The sequence below is a fragment of the Bos indicus genome, chromosome 21 (assembly GCF_029378745.1).
Source record: "Bos indicus isolate NIAB-ARS_2022 breed Sahiwal x Tharparkar chromosome 21, NIAB-ARS_B.indTharparkar_mat_pri_1.0, whole genome shotgun sequence".
Taxonomy (NCBI): domain Eukaryota; kingdom Metazoa; phylum Chordata; class Mammalia; order Artiodactyla; family Bovidae; genus Bos; species Bos indicus.
Genome location: NC_091780.1, coordinates 416,980 through 429,879, shown reverse-complemented (window position 1 = coordinate 429,879; position 12,900 = coordinate 416,980).

Sequence of the window (12,900 nt, the reverse complement as noted above, 5' to 3'; positions counted from 1 at the left end):
GCACTAGCCCCAAGCATCCAGTATCGTGCATCGAACCTGGACTGGCAACTCGTTTCTTACATGATATTTTACATGTTTCAATGCCATTCTCCCAAATCTTCCCACCCTCTCCCTCTCCCACAGAGTCCATAAGACTGTTCTATACATCAGTGTCTCTTCTGATGTCTCATACAACGGGTTATTGTTACCATCTTTCTAAATTCCATATATATGCATTAGTATACTGTATTATGTTTTTCCTTCTGGCTTACTTCACTCTGTATAATAGGCTCCAGTTTCATCCACCTCATTAGAACTGATTCAAATGTATTCTTTTTAATGGCTGAGTAATACTCCATTGTGTATATGTGCCACAGCTTTCTTATCCATTCATCTGCTGATGGACGTCTAGGTTGCTTCCATGTCCTGGCTATTATAAACAGTGCTGCGATGAACACTGGGGTACACGTGTCTCTTTCCCTTCTGGTTTCCTCAGTGTGTATGCCCAGCAGTGGGATTGCTGGATCATAAGGCAGTTCTATTTCCAGTTTTTTAAGGAATCTCCACACTGTTCTCCATAGTGACTGTACTAGTTTGCATTCCCACCAACAGTGTAAGAGGGTTCCCTTTTCTCCACACCTTCTCCAGCATTTATTATTTGTAGACTTTTGGATCGCAGCCATTCTGACTGGTGTGAAATGGGACCTCATAGTGGTTTTGATTTGCATTTCTCTGATAATGAGTGATGTTGAGCATCTTTTCATGTGTTTGTTAGCCATCTGTATGTCTTCTTTGGAGAAATGTCTATTTAGTTCTTTGGCCCATTTTTTGATTGGGTCGTTTATTTTTCTGAAGTTGAGCTGTAGGAGTTGCTTGTATATTTTTGAGATTAGTTGTTTGTCGGTTGTTTCATTTGCTATTATTTTCTCCCATTCTGAAGGCTGTCTTTTCACCTTGCTAATAGTTTCCTTTGATGTGCAGAACCTTTTAAGGTTAATTAGGTCCCATTTGTTTATTTTTGCTTTTATTTCCAATATTCTGGGAGGTGGGTCATAGAGGATCCTGCTGTGATGTATGTCGGAGAGTGTTTTGCCTATGTTCTCCTCTAGGAGTTTTATAGTTTCTGGTCTTACGTTTAGATCTTTAATCCACTTTGAGTTTATTTTTGTGTATGGTGTTAGAAAGTGTTCTAGTTTCATTCTTTTACAAGTGGTTGACCAGATTTCCCAGCACCACTTGTTAAAGAGATTGTCTTTAATCCATTGTACATTCTTGCCTCCTTTGTCAAAGATAAGGTGTCCATATGTGCGTGGATTTATCTCTGGGCTTTCTATTTTATTCCATTGATCAATATTTCTGTCTTTGTGCCAGTACCATACTGTCTTGATAACTGTGGCTTTGTAGTAGAGCCTGAAGTCAGGTAGGTTGATTCCTCCAGTTCCTTTCTTCTTTCTCAAGATCGCTTTGGCTATTCGAGGTTTTTTATATTTCCATATAAATTGTGAAATTATTTGTTCTAGCTCTGTGAAGAATACTGTTGGTAGCTTGATAGGGATTGCGTTGAATCTGTAAATTGCTTTGGGTAGTATACTCATTTTCACTATATTGATTCTTCCAATCCGTGAACATGGTATATGTCTCCATCTATTAGTGTCCTCTTCGATTTCTTTCACCAGTGTTTTATAGTTTTCTATATATAGGTCTTTAGTTTCTTTAGGTAGATATATTCCTAAGTATTTTATTCTTTCCGTTGCAATGGTGAATGGAATTGTTTCCTTAATTTCTCTTTCTGTTTTCTCATTATTAGTGTATAGGAATGTGAGGGATTTCTGTGTGTTGATTTTATATCCTGCAACTTTACTATAGTCATTGATTATTTCTAGTAATTTTCTGGTGGAGTCTTTAGGGTTTTCTATGTAGAGGATCATGTCATCTGCAAATAGTGAGAGTTTTACTTCTTTTCCTATTTGGATTCCTTTTATTTCTTTTTCTGCTCTGATTGCTGTGGCCAAAACTTCCAAAACTATGTTGAATAGTAATGGTGAAAGTGGGCACCCTTGTCTTGTTCCTGACTTTAGAGGAAATGCTTTCAATTTTTCACCATTGAGGATAATGTTTGCTGTGGGTTTGTCATATATAGCTTTTATTATGTTGAGGTATGTTCCTTCTGTTCCTGCTTTCTGGAGAGTTTTTATCATAAATGGATGTTGAATTTTGTCAAAGGCTTTCTCTGCATCTATTGAGATAATCATATGGTTTTTATTTTTCAATTTGTTAATGTAGTGTATTACATTGATTGATTTGCAGATATTGAAGAATCCTTGCATCCCTGGGATAAAGCCCACTTGGTCACGGTGTATGATCTTTTTAATGTGTTGTTGGATTCTCATTGCTAGAATTTTGTTAAGGATTTTTGCATCTATGTTCATCAGTGATATTGGCCTGTAGTTTTCTTTTTTTGTGGGATCTTTGTCAGGTTTTGGTATTAGGGTGATGGTGGCCTCATAGAATGAGTTTGGAAGTTTACCTTCCTCTGCAATTTTCTGGAAGAGTTTGAGCAGGATAGGTGTTAGCTCTTCTCTAAATTTTTGGTAGAATTCAGCTGTGAAGCCGTCTGGACCGGGGCTTTTGTTTGCTGGAAGATTTTTGATTACAGTTTCAATTTCCGTGCTTGTGATGGGTCTGTTAAGATTTTCTATTTCTTCCTGGTCCAGTTTTGCAAAGTTGTACTTTTCTAAGAATTTGTCCATTTCTTCCACGTTGTCCATTTTATTGGCATATAATTGTTGATAGTAGTCTTTTATGATCCTTTGTATTTCTGTGTTGTCTGCTGTGATCTCTCCATTTTCGTTTCTAATTTTGTTGATTTGATTTTTCTCCCTTTGTTTCTTGATGAGTCTGGCTAATGGTTTGTCAATTTTATTTACCCTTTCAAAGAACCAGCTTTTGGTTTTCTTGATTTTTGCTATGGTCTCTTTTGTTTCTTTTACATTTATTTCTGCTCTAATTTTTAAGATTTCTTTCCTTCTACTAACCCTGGGGTTCTTCATTTCTTCCTTTTCTAGTTGCTTTAGGTGTAGAGTTAGGTTATTTATTTGACTTTTTTCTTGTTTCTTGAGGTGTGCATGTATTGCTATGAACTTTCCCCTTAGGCTGCTTTTACCGTGTCCCACAGGTTTTGGGTTGTTGTGTTTTCATTTTCATTAGTTTCTATGCAAATTTTGATTTCTTTTTTTATTTCTTCTGTGATTTGTTGGTTATTCAGCAGCGTGTTGTTCAGCCTCCATATGTTGGAATTTTTAATAGTTTTTCTCCCGTAATTGAGATCTAATCTTACTGCATTGTGGTCAGAAAAAATGCTTGGAATGATTTCTATTTTTTTGAATTTACCAAGGCTAGCTTTATGGCCCAGGATGTGATCTATCCTGGAGAAGGTTCCATGTGCACTTGAGAAAAAGGTGAAATTCATTGTTTTGGGATGAAATGTCCTATAGATATCAATTATGTCTAACTGGTCTATTGTATCATTTAAAGTTTGTGTTTCCTTGTTAATTTTCTGTTTAGTTGATCTATCCATAGGTGTAAGTGGGGTATTAAAGTCTCCCACTATTATTGTGTTATTGTTAATTTCTCCTTTCATACTCATTAGCATTTGTCTTACGTACTGTGGTGCTCCTGTGTTGGGTGCATATATATTTATTATTGTTATATCTTCTTCTTGGATTGATCCTTTGATCATTATGTAGTGACCTTCTTTGTCTCTTTTCACAGCCTTTGTTTTCAAGTCTATTTTATCTGATATGAGTATTGCTACTCCTGCTTTCTTTTGGTCCCTATTTGCATGGAAAATCCTTTTCCAGCCCTTCACTTTCAGTCTGTATGTGTCCCCTGTTTTGAGGTGGGTCTCTTGTAGACAATATATGTAGGGGTCTTGTTTTTGTATCCATTCAGCCAGTCTTTGTCTTTTTGTTGGGGCATTCAACCCATTTACGTTTAAGGTAATTACTGATAAGTATGATCCCGTTGCCATTTACTTTATTGTTTTGGGTTCGAGTTTATACACCATTTTTGTGTTTTCTGTCTAGAGAATATCCTTTAGTATTTGTTGGAGAGCTGGTTTGGTGGTGCAGAATTCTCTCAGCTTTTGCTTGTCTGAAAAGCTTTTGATTTCTCCTTCATACTTGAATGAGATCCTTGCTGGGTACAATAATCTGGGCTGTAGGTTATTTTCATTTAAACACCAAGTAAATTCCACAAAACCACTTCTGAATGCCGGCAGAGGATATCAGGCACCCAGAAAAGCAACCCAAGTCTTCGAAAGGAGGTAGGAAAAAATATAAAAGACAAAAAAAAGAGACAAAAGGGAATCTTAAAAAGAGAAGTTTCCAAACACCAGGAAACCTTCTCACTGCCAAATCTGTGCCGAGCTTTGGAAGCATATAGGGCAACATAACAGGGAGGAAAAATAAATAAACAATTAAAACCCGCATATTGCGAGCCCTGCGGTAACTCCCCCAGCAGAGAAGCAGCGCAGACACCTGCACATGCCATTAGCAAGCAGGAGCTGGGCAGGGAGGCGCGGCGCGGGCTGCATCGCTTAGAGTAAGGACCTGGCCTGAATACCCTGAGCGCTATCTGAGCGAAATAATTTGGGCTAGCAAACCAGACTGTGGGATATCTACCATGCGAAAAGCCAGCCCTAACCTAAGACACTGCCAGGCCCGTGCACAGAACAAAGGACTGAACAGAGATAGCCGGCTGCAGACCTTCCCCCTCCGGTGACAGGCAGCCAGAAGAGGGCAATTGCAGCCCCAGAGAGACATTATCTATAAAACTGTAAGCAGGCTTCTTTGCTAACTAAAACTTCTTGGGGGTCTGGATGGTCAACATCTACCTGAGAAGGTGCGCTGGTTGTACACCTAGGTAACCGAGCAGCAGAGAGACGATAAATCACAGCAATTGTGCTCGCCAAACACCTCATCACCTGAGCTGCTCGGACCTGGGAAGGGCACAAAACGCAGGCCCAACCAAGTCTGTGCCTCTGAGAACTACCCGAGTGCCTGATCCTGAGTGGCTTGGACCTGGGAGGTGCAGGCAGCCCAGAGCCAGCCACGGATGGTTCCCGGCGGAGCAACCTAGAGCCTGAGCCGTGTGGGCAGGGAGGCTACATGCGCCGTGAGCAGGGGAGACCCAGTGTGGCTGAGGCACTGTGAGCACACACCAGTGTTATTTGTTTGCAGCATCCCTCCCTCCCTCCCCACAGCGCGACTGAACAAGCGAGCCTAAAAAAAAAAAAAAAAGGCATCCTCCACCGTCCCCTTTGTGTCAGGGCGGAAACCAGACACTGAAGAGACCAGCAAACAGAAGAAGCTATAACAGAGGGAACCGCCTTGGAAGCTACAGACAATAGATTAAAACCCTGTGGTTACTACCGACTACATAGGAAGGGGCCTATAGATCTTGAGAAATATAAGTCGGACCAAGGAACTAGCCAAAAATGAACTGAACCCACAATACTCACAACAAAACCAGAGAAAGTCCTAGATATATTTTTACTATTTTTACGATCATTCTTTCTTTCTTTTTTTTAATTTTTTTAAAAAAAATTAAGTCCTGTATTATTCCTTTAATTTTCACTTTTATAACCTATTACTTTGCAAAAAAAAAAAAAAAAAAAGACCCTTTTTTTTTAAAAGCAAACTTCATATATATATATTTTATAATTTTTTGAACTTGTTTTTTTTTTTTTTTCCTTCTTTTCTTTAACATTGTATTTTTGAAATTCCAAACTCTACTCTAGGTTTTTAATTTTAGCTTTTTGGTATTTGTTATCAATTTTGTACCTATAGTTTTTTTTTTATATATATATATAATTTCTGTGACTTTTTTTTTTTGTTTGTTTGTTTCTCTTCTTTTACATAACATTGTACATCTGAAATTCCAAACTCTACTCTAGATTTTTAATTTATGCTTTTTGGTATTTGATACCAATTTTGTACCTGTATTTTCTTTATAATTTTTGCGACTTTGTTTTTGTTTGTTCATTTTTTCTCTTTCTTTTCCTTCTTCTTTTCTTTAACATTGTATTTTTTAAATTCCAAACTCTACTCTAGATTTTTAATTTTTGCTTTTATGTATTTGTTACCAATTTTGTACCTTTAAGAACCCAATCTTCAGTACCCATTTTTCACTAGGGAGCGAGATTACTGGATTGACTGCTCTCTCTCTCCCTTTGGACTCTCCTTTTTCTCCACCAGGTCGCCTGTGTCTCCTCCCTAATCCCTCTCTACTCTACCCAACTCTGTGAATTTCTGTGTGTTCCAGACGATGGAGAACACTTAGGGAACTGATTACTGGCTGGATCTGTATCCCTCTTTTTCATTCCCCCCTTTTATCCTCCTGGCCACCTCTGTCTCCTTCCTCCTTCTTCTCTTCTCTGTATAACTCCGTGAACATCTCTGAGCAGTCATAAGGAAGTGATTACTGGCTAGCCCACTCTCTCCTCTATTGATTCCACCTCATCTCATTCGGGTCACCTCTAACTCTCTCCTCCCTCTTCTCTTCTCCATGTAACGCTGTGAACCTCTCTGGGTGACCCTCACAGTAGAGAAACTTTTTATCTTTAACGTAGATGTTTTATTAGTGGTGCTGTATAGAAGGAGAAGTTTTGAAACTACTGTAAAAATAAAACCAATAACTGGAAGCAGGAGGCTTAAGTCCAAACCCTGACTCCAGGGAACTCCTGACTCCAAGGAACATTAATTGACAGGAGCTCATCAAACGCCTCCATACCTACACTGAAACCAAGCACCACACAAGGGCCAACAAGTTCCAGGGCAAGACATACCAAGTAAATTCTCCAGCAACAAAGGAACACAGCCCTGATCTCCAAGATACAGGCTGCCCAAAGTCACCCCAAAATAATAGACATCTCATAACTCATTACTGGACACTTCATTGCACTCCAGAGAGAAGAAATACAGCTCCACCCACCAGAACACCGACACACGCTTCCCTAACCAGGAAACCTCGACCAGCCACCTGTACAAACCCACACACAGCGAGGAAATGCCACAATAAAGAGAACTCCATAAACTGCCAGAATACAGAAAGGACACCCCAAAATCAGCAATTTAAGCAAGATGAAGAGACAGAGGAATATGCAGCAGATAAAGGAACAGGATAAATGCCCACCAAACCAAACAAAACAGGAAGAGATAGAGAATCTACCTGATAAAGAATTCTGAATAATGATAGTGAAATTGATCCAAAACCTTGAAATCAAAATGGAATCACAGATAAATAGCCTGGAGACAAGGATTGAGAAGATGCAAGAAAGGTTTAACAATGACCTAGAAGAAATAAAAAAGAGTCAATATATAATGACTAATGCAATAAATGAAATTAAAAACACTCTGGAGGCAACAAATAGTAGAATAACAGAGGCAGAAGATAGGATTCGTGGATTAGAAGATAGAATGGTAGAAATAAATTAATCAGAGAGGATAAAAGAAAAACGAATTAAAAGAAATGAGGACAATCTCAGAGACCTCCAGGACAATATTAAATGCTACAACATTTGAATCATAGGGGTCCCAGAAGAAGAAGACAAAAAGAAAGACCATGAGAAAATACTTGAGGAGATAATAGTTGAAAACTTCCCTAAAATGGGGAAGGAAATAATGACCCAAGTCCAAGAAACCCAGAGAGTCCCAAACAGGATAAACCCAAGGTGAAACACCTCAAGACACATATTAATCAAATTAACAAAGATCAAACACAAAGAACAAATATTAAAAGCAGCAAGGGGAAAAAAAAAAAAACAAAAAACAAATAACACACAAGGGAATTCCCATAAGGATAACAGCTGATCTTTCAATAGAAACTCTTCAAGCCAGGAGGGAATGGCAAGACATACTTAAAATGATGAAAGAAAATAACCTACAGCCCAGATTATTGTACCCAGCAAGGATCTCATTCAAATATGAAGGAGAAATCAAAAGCTTTTCAGACAAGCAAAAGCTGAGAGAATTCTGCACCACCAAACCAGCTCTCCAACAAATACTAAAGGATATTCTCTAGACAGGAAACACAGAAACGGTGTATAAATTCAAACCCAAAACAATAAAGTAAATGGCAACGGGATCATACTTATCAGTAATTACCTTAAACGTAAATGGGTTGAATGCCCCAACAAAAAGACAAAGACTGGCTGAATGGATACAAAAACAAGACCCCTACATATGTTGTCTACAAGAGACCCACCTCAAACAGGGGACACATACAGACTGAAAGTGAAGGGCTGGAAAAGGATTTTCCATGCAAATAGGGACCAAAAGAAAGCAGGAGTAGCAATACTCATATCAGATAATATAGACTTGAAAACAAAGGCTGTGAAAAGAGACAAAGAAGGTCACTACATAATGATCAAAGGATCAATCCAAGAAGAAGATATAACAATTATAAGTATATATGCACCCAACATGGGAGCACTGCAATATGTAAGACAAATGCTAACAAGTATGAAAGGAGAAATTAACAATAACACAATAATAGTGGGAGACTTTAATACCCCACTCGCAACTATGGATAGATCAACTAAACAGAAAATTAACAAGGAAACACAAACTTTAAATGATACAATAGACCAGTTTGACCTAATTGATATCTATAGGACATTTCATCCCAAAACAATGAATTTCACCTTTTTCTCAAGCGCACATGGAACCTTCTCCAGGATAGATCACATCCTGGGCCATAAATCTAGCCTTGGTAAATTCAGAAAAATAGAAATCATTCCAAGCATCTTTTCTGACCACAATGCAGTAAGATTAGATCTCAATTACAGGAGAAAAACTATTAAAAATCCCAAAATATGAAGGCTGAACAACACGCTGCTGAATAACCAACAAATCACAGAAGAAATAAAAAAAGAAATCAAAATTTGCATAGAACCTAATGAAAATGAAAACACAACAACCCAAAACCTGTGGGACACGGTAAAAGCAGTCCTAAGGGGAAAGTTCATAGCAATACAGGCATACCTCAAGAAACAAGAAATAAGTCAAATAAATAACCTAACTCTACACCTAAAGCAACTAGAAAAGGAAGAAATGAAGAACCCCAGGGTTAGTAGAAGGAAAGAAATATTAAAAATTAGAGCAGAAATAAATGCAAAAGAAACAAAAGAGACCATAGCAAAAATCAAGAAAACCAAAAGCTGGTTCTTTGAAAGGATAAATAAAATTGACAAACCATTAGCCAGACTCATCAAGAAACAAAGGGAGAAAAATCAAATCAATAAAATTAGAAATGAAAATGGAGAGATCACAAAAGACAACACAGAAATACAAACGATCATAAGAGACTACTATCAACAATTATATGCTAATAAAATGGACAACGTGGAAGAAATGGACAAATTCTTAGAAAAGTACAACTTTGCAAAACTGGACCAGGAAGAAATAGAAAATCTTAACAGACCCATCACAAGCACGGAAATTGAAACTGTAATCAAAAATCTTCCAGCAAACAAAAGCCCCGGTCCAGACGGCTTCACAGCTGAATTCTACCAAAAATTTAGAGAAGAGCTAACACCTATCCTACTCAAACTCTTCCAGAAAATTGCAGAGGAAGGTAAACTTCCAAACTCATTCCATGAGGCCATCATCATCCTACTACCAAAACCTGACAAAGATCCCACAAAAAAAGAAAACTACAGGCCAATATCACTGATGAACATAGATGCAAAAATCCTTAACAAAATTCTAGCAATGAGAATCCAACAACACATTAAAAAGATCATACACCATGACCAAGTGGGCTTTATCCCAGGGATGCAAGTATTCTTCAATATCTGCAAATCAATCAATGTAATACACTACATTAACAAATTGAAAAATAAAAACCATATGATTATCTCAATAGATGCAGAGAAAGCCTTTGACAAAATTCAACATCCATTTATGATAAAAACTCTCCAGAAAGTAGGAATAGAAGGAACATACCTCAACATAATAAAAGCTATATATGACAAACCCATAGCAAACATTATCCTCAATGGGGAAAAATTGAAAGCATTTCCCCCTAAAGTCAGGAACAAGACAAGGGTGCCCACTTTCACCATTACTATTCAACATAGTTTTGGAAGATTTGGCCACAGCAATCAGAGCAGAAAAAGAAATAAAAGGAATGCAAATTGGAAAAGAAGAAGTAAAACTCTCACTATTTGCAGATGACATGATCCTCTACATAGAAAACCCTAAAGACTCCACCAGAAAATTACTAGAAATAATCAATGATTATAGTAAAGTTGCAGGATATAAAATCAACACATAGCAATCCCTTGCATTCCTATACACTAATCATGAGAAAACAGAGAAATTAAGGAAACAATTCCATTCACCATTTCAACGGAAAGAATAAAATACTTAGGAATATATTTACCTAAAGAAACTAAAGACCTATATATAGAAAACTATAAAACACTGGTGAAAGAAATCAAAGAGAACACTAATAGATGGAGAAATATACCATGTTCACGGATTGGAAAAATCAATATAGTGAAAATGAGTATACTACCCAAAGCAATTTATAGATTCAATGCAATCCCTATCAAGGTACCAATGGTATTCTTCACAGAGCTGGAACAAATAATTTCACAATTTGTATGGAAATACAAAAAAACTCGAATAGCCAAAGCGATCTTGAGAAAGAAGAATGGAACTGGAGGAATCAACCTACCTGACTTCAGGCTCCACTACAAAGCCACAGTCATCAAGACAGTATGGTACTGGCACAAAGACAGAAATATAGATCAATGGAACAAAATAGAAAGCCCAGAGATAAATCTGCGCACATATGGACACCTTATCTTTGACAAAGGAGGCAAGAATATACAATGGATTAAAGACAATCTCTTTAACAAGTGGTGCTGGGAAAACTGGTCAACCACTTGTAAAAGAATGAAACTAGAGCACTTTCTAACACCATACACAAAAATAAACTCAAAATGGATTAAAGATCTAAATGTAAGATAAGAAACTATAAAACTCCTAGAGGAGAACATAGGCAAAACACTCTCTGACATACATCACAGCAGGATCCTCTATGACCCACCTCCCAGAATATTGGAAATAAAAGCAAAAATAAACAAATGGGACCCAATTAAACTTAAAAGCTTCTGCACAACAAAGGAAACTATAAGTAAGGTGAAAAGACAGCCTTTAGAATGGGAGAAAATAATAGCAAATGAAGCAACTGAAAAACAACTAATCTCAAAAATATACAAGCAACTCCTACAGCTGAATTCCAGAAAAAAAAAAAAAAATGACCCAATCAAAAAATGGGCCAAAGAACTAAATAGACATTTCTCCAAAGAAGACATACAGGTGGCTAACAAACACATGAAAAGATGCTCCACATCACTAATTATCAGAGAAATGCAAATCAAATCCACTATGAGGTACCATTTCATGCGAGTCAGAATGGCTGCGATCCAAAAGTCTACAAGCAATAAATGCTGGAGAGCGTGTGGAGAAAAGGGAACCCTCTTACACTGTTGGTGGGAATGCAAACTAGTACAGCCACTATGGAGAACAGTGTGGAGATTCCTTAAAAAACTGGAAATAGAACTGCCTTATGATCCAGCAATCCCACTGCTGGGCATACACACTGAGGAAACCAGAATTGAAAGAGACATGTGTACCCCAATGTTCATTGCAGCATTGTTTATAATAGCCAGGACATGGAAGCAACATAGATGTCCATCAGCAGATGAATGGATAAGAAGCTGTGGTACATATACACAACAGAGTATTATTCAGCCATTAAAAAGAATACATTTGAATCAGTTCTAATGAGGTGGATGAAACTGGAGCCTATTATACAGAGTGAAGTAAGCCAGAAAGAAAAACACCAATACAGTATACTAATGCATATATATGGAATTTAGAAAGATGGTAACAATAACCCTGTATACGAGACAGCAAAAGAGACACTGATGTATAGATCAGTCTTTGGGACTCTGTGGGAGAGGGAGAGGGTGAGAAGATTTGGGATAATGGCATTGAAATACGTACAATATCATATATGAAATGAGTTGTCAGTATAGGTTCGATGCACAATACTGGATGCTTGGGGCTGGTGCACTGGGACAACCCAGAGGGAGGGTATGGGGAGGGAGGAGAGAGGAGGGTTCAGAATGGGGAACACATGTATACCTGTGGTGGATTCATTTCGATATTTGGCAAAACCAATACAATATTGTAAAGTTAAAAAAAAAACAAAACATAAAGGAGATCAGCCCTTGGTGTTGTTTGGAAGGAATGATGCTAAAGCTGAAACTCCAGTACTTTGGTCACCTCATGCAAAGAGTTGACTCATTGGAAAAGACTCTGATGCTGGGAGGGATTGGGGGCAGGAGGAGAAGGGGACTACAGAGGACAAGATGGCTGGATGGCATCACTGACTCGATGGACGTGAGTCTCAGTGAACTCCAGGAGTTGGTGATGGACAGGGAGGCCTGGCGTGCTGCGATTCATAGGGTCGCAAAGAGTCGGACACAACTGAGCGACTGAACTGAACTGAACTGAATACTCCATTGTGTGTATGTGTGTGTGTACCACATCTTCTTTATCCATTCATCTGTTGATGGATATTTAGGTTGCTTCCATGTATTGGCTATTGTAAATATTGGTGCAATGAATATTGGGGTGCATGTATCTTTTTAAATTATGGTTTCCTCTGGATAATTGACCAGGAATGGGATTGCTGACTCGTATGGCAACTCTATATTTAGTTTTTCAAGAAACCTCCATTCTGTTCTCCACAGTGGGTGTACCTAGTTACATTCCCATGAACACTGTAGGAGGGCTCCCTTTTCTCCACACCCTCTCCAGCATTTATTGTTTGCAGATTTTT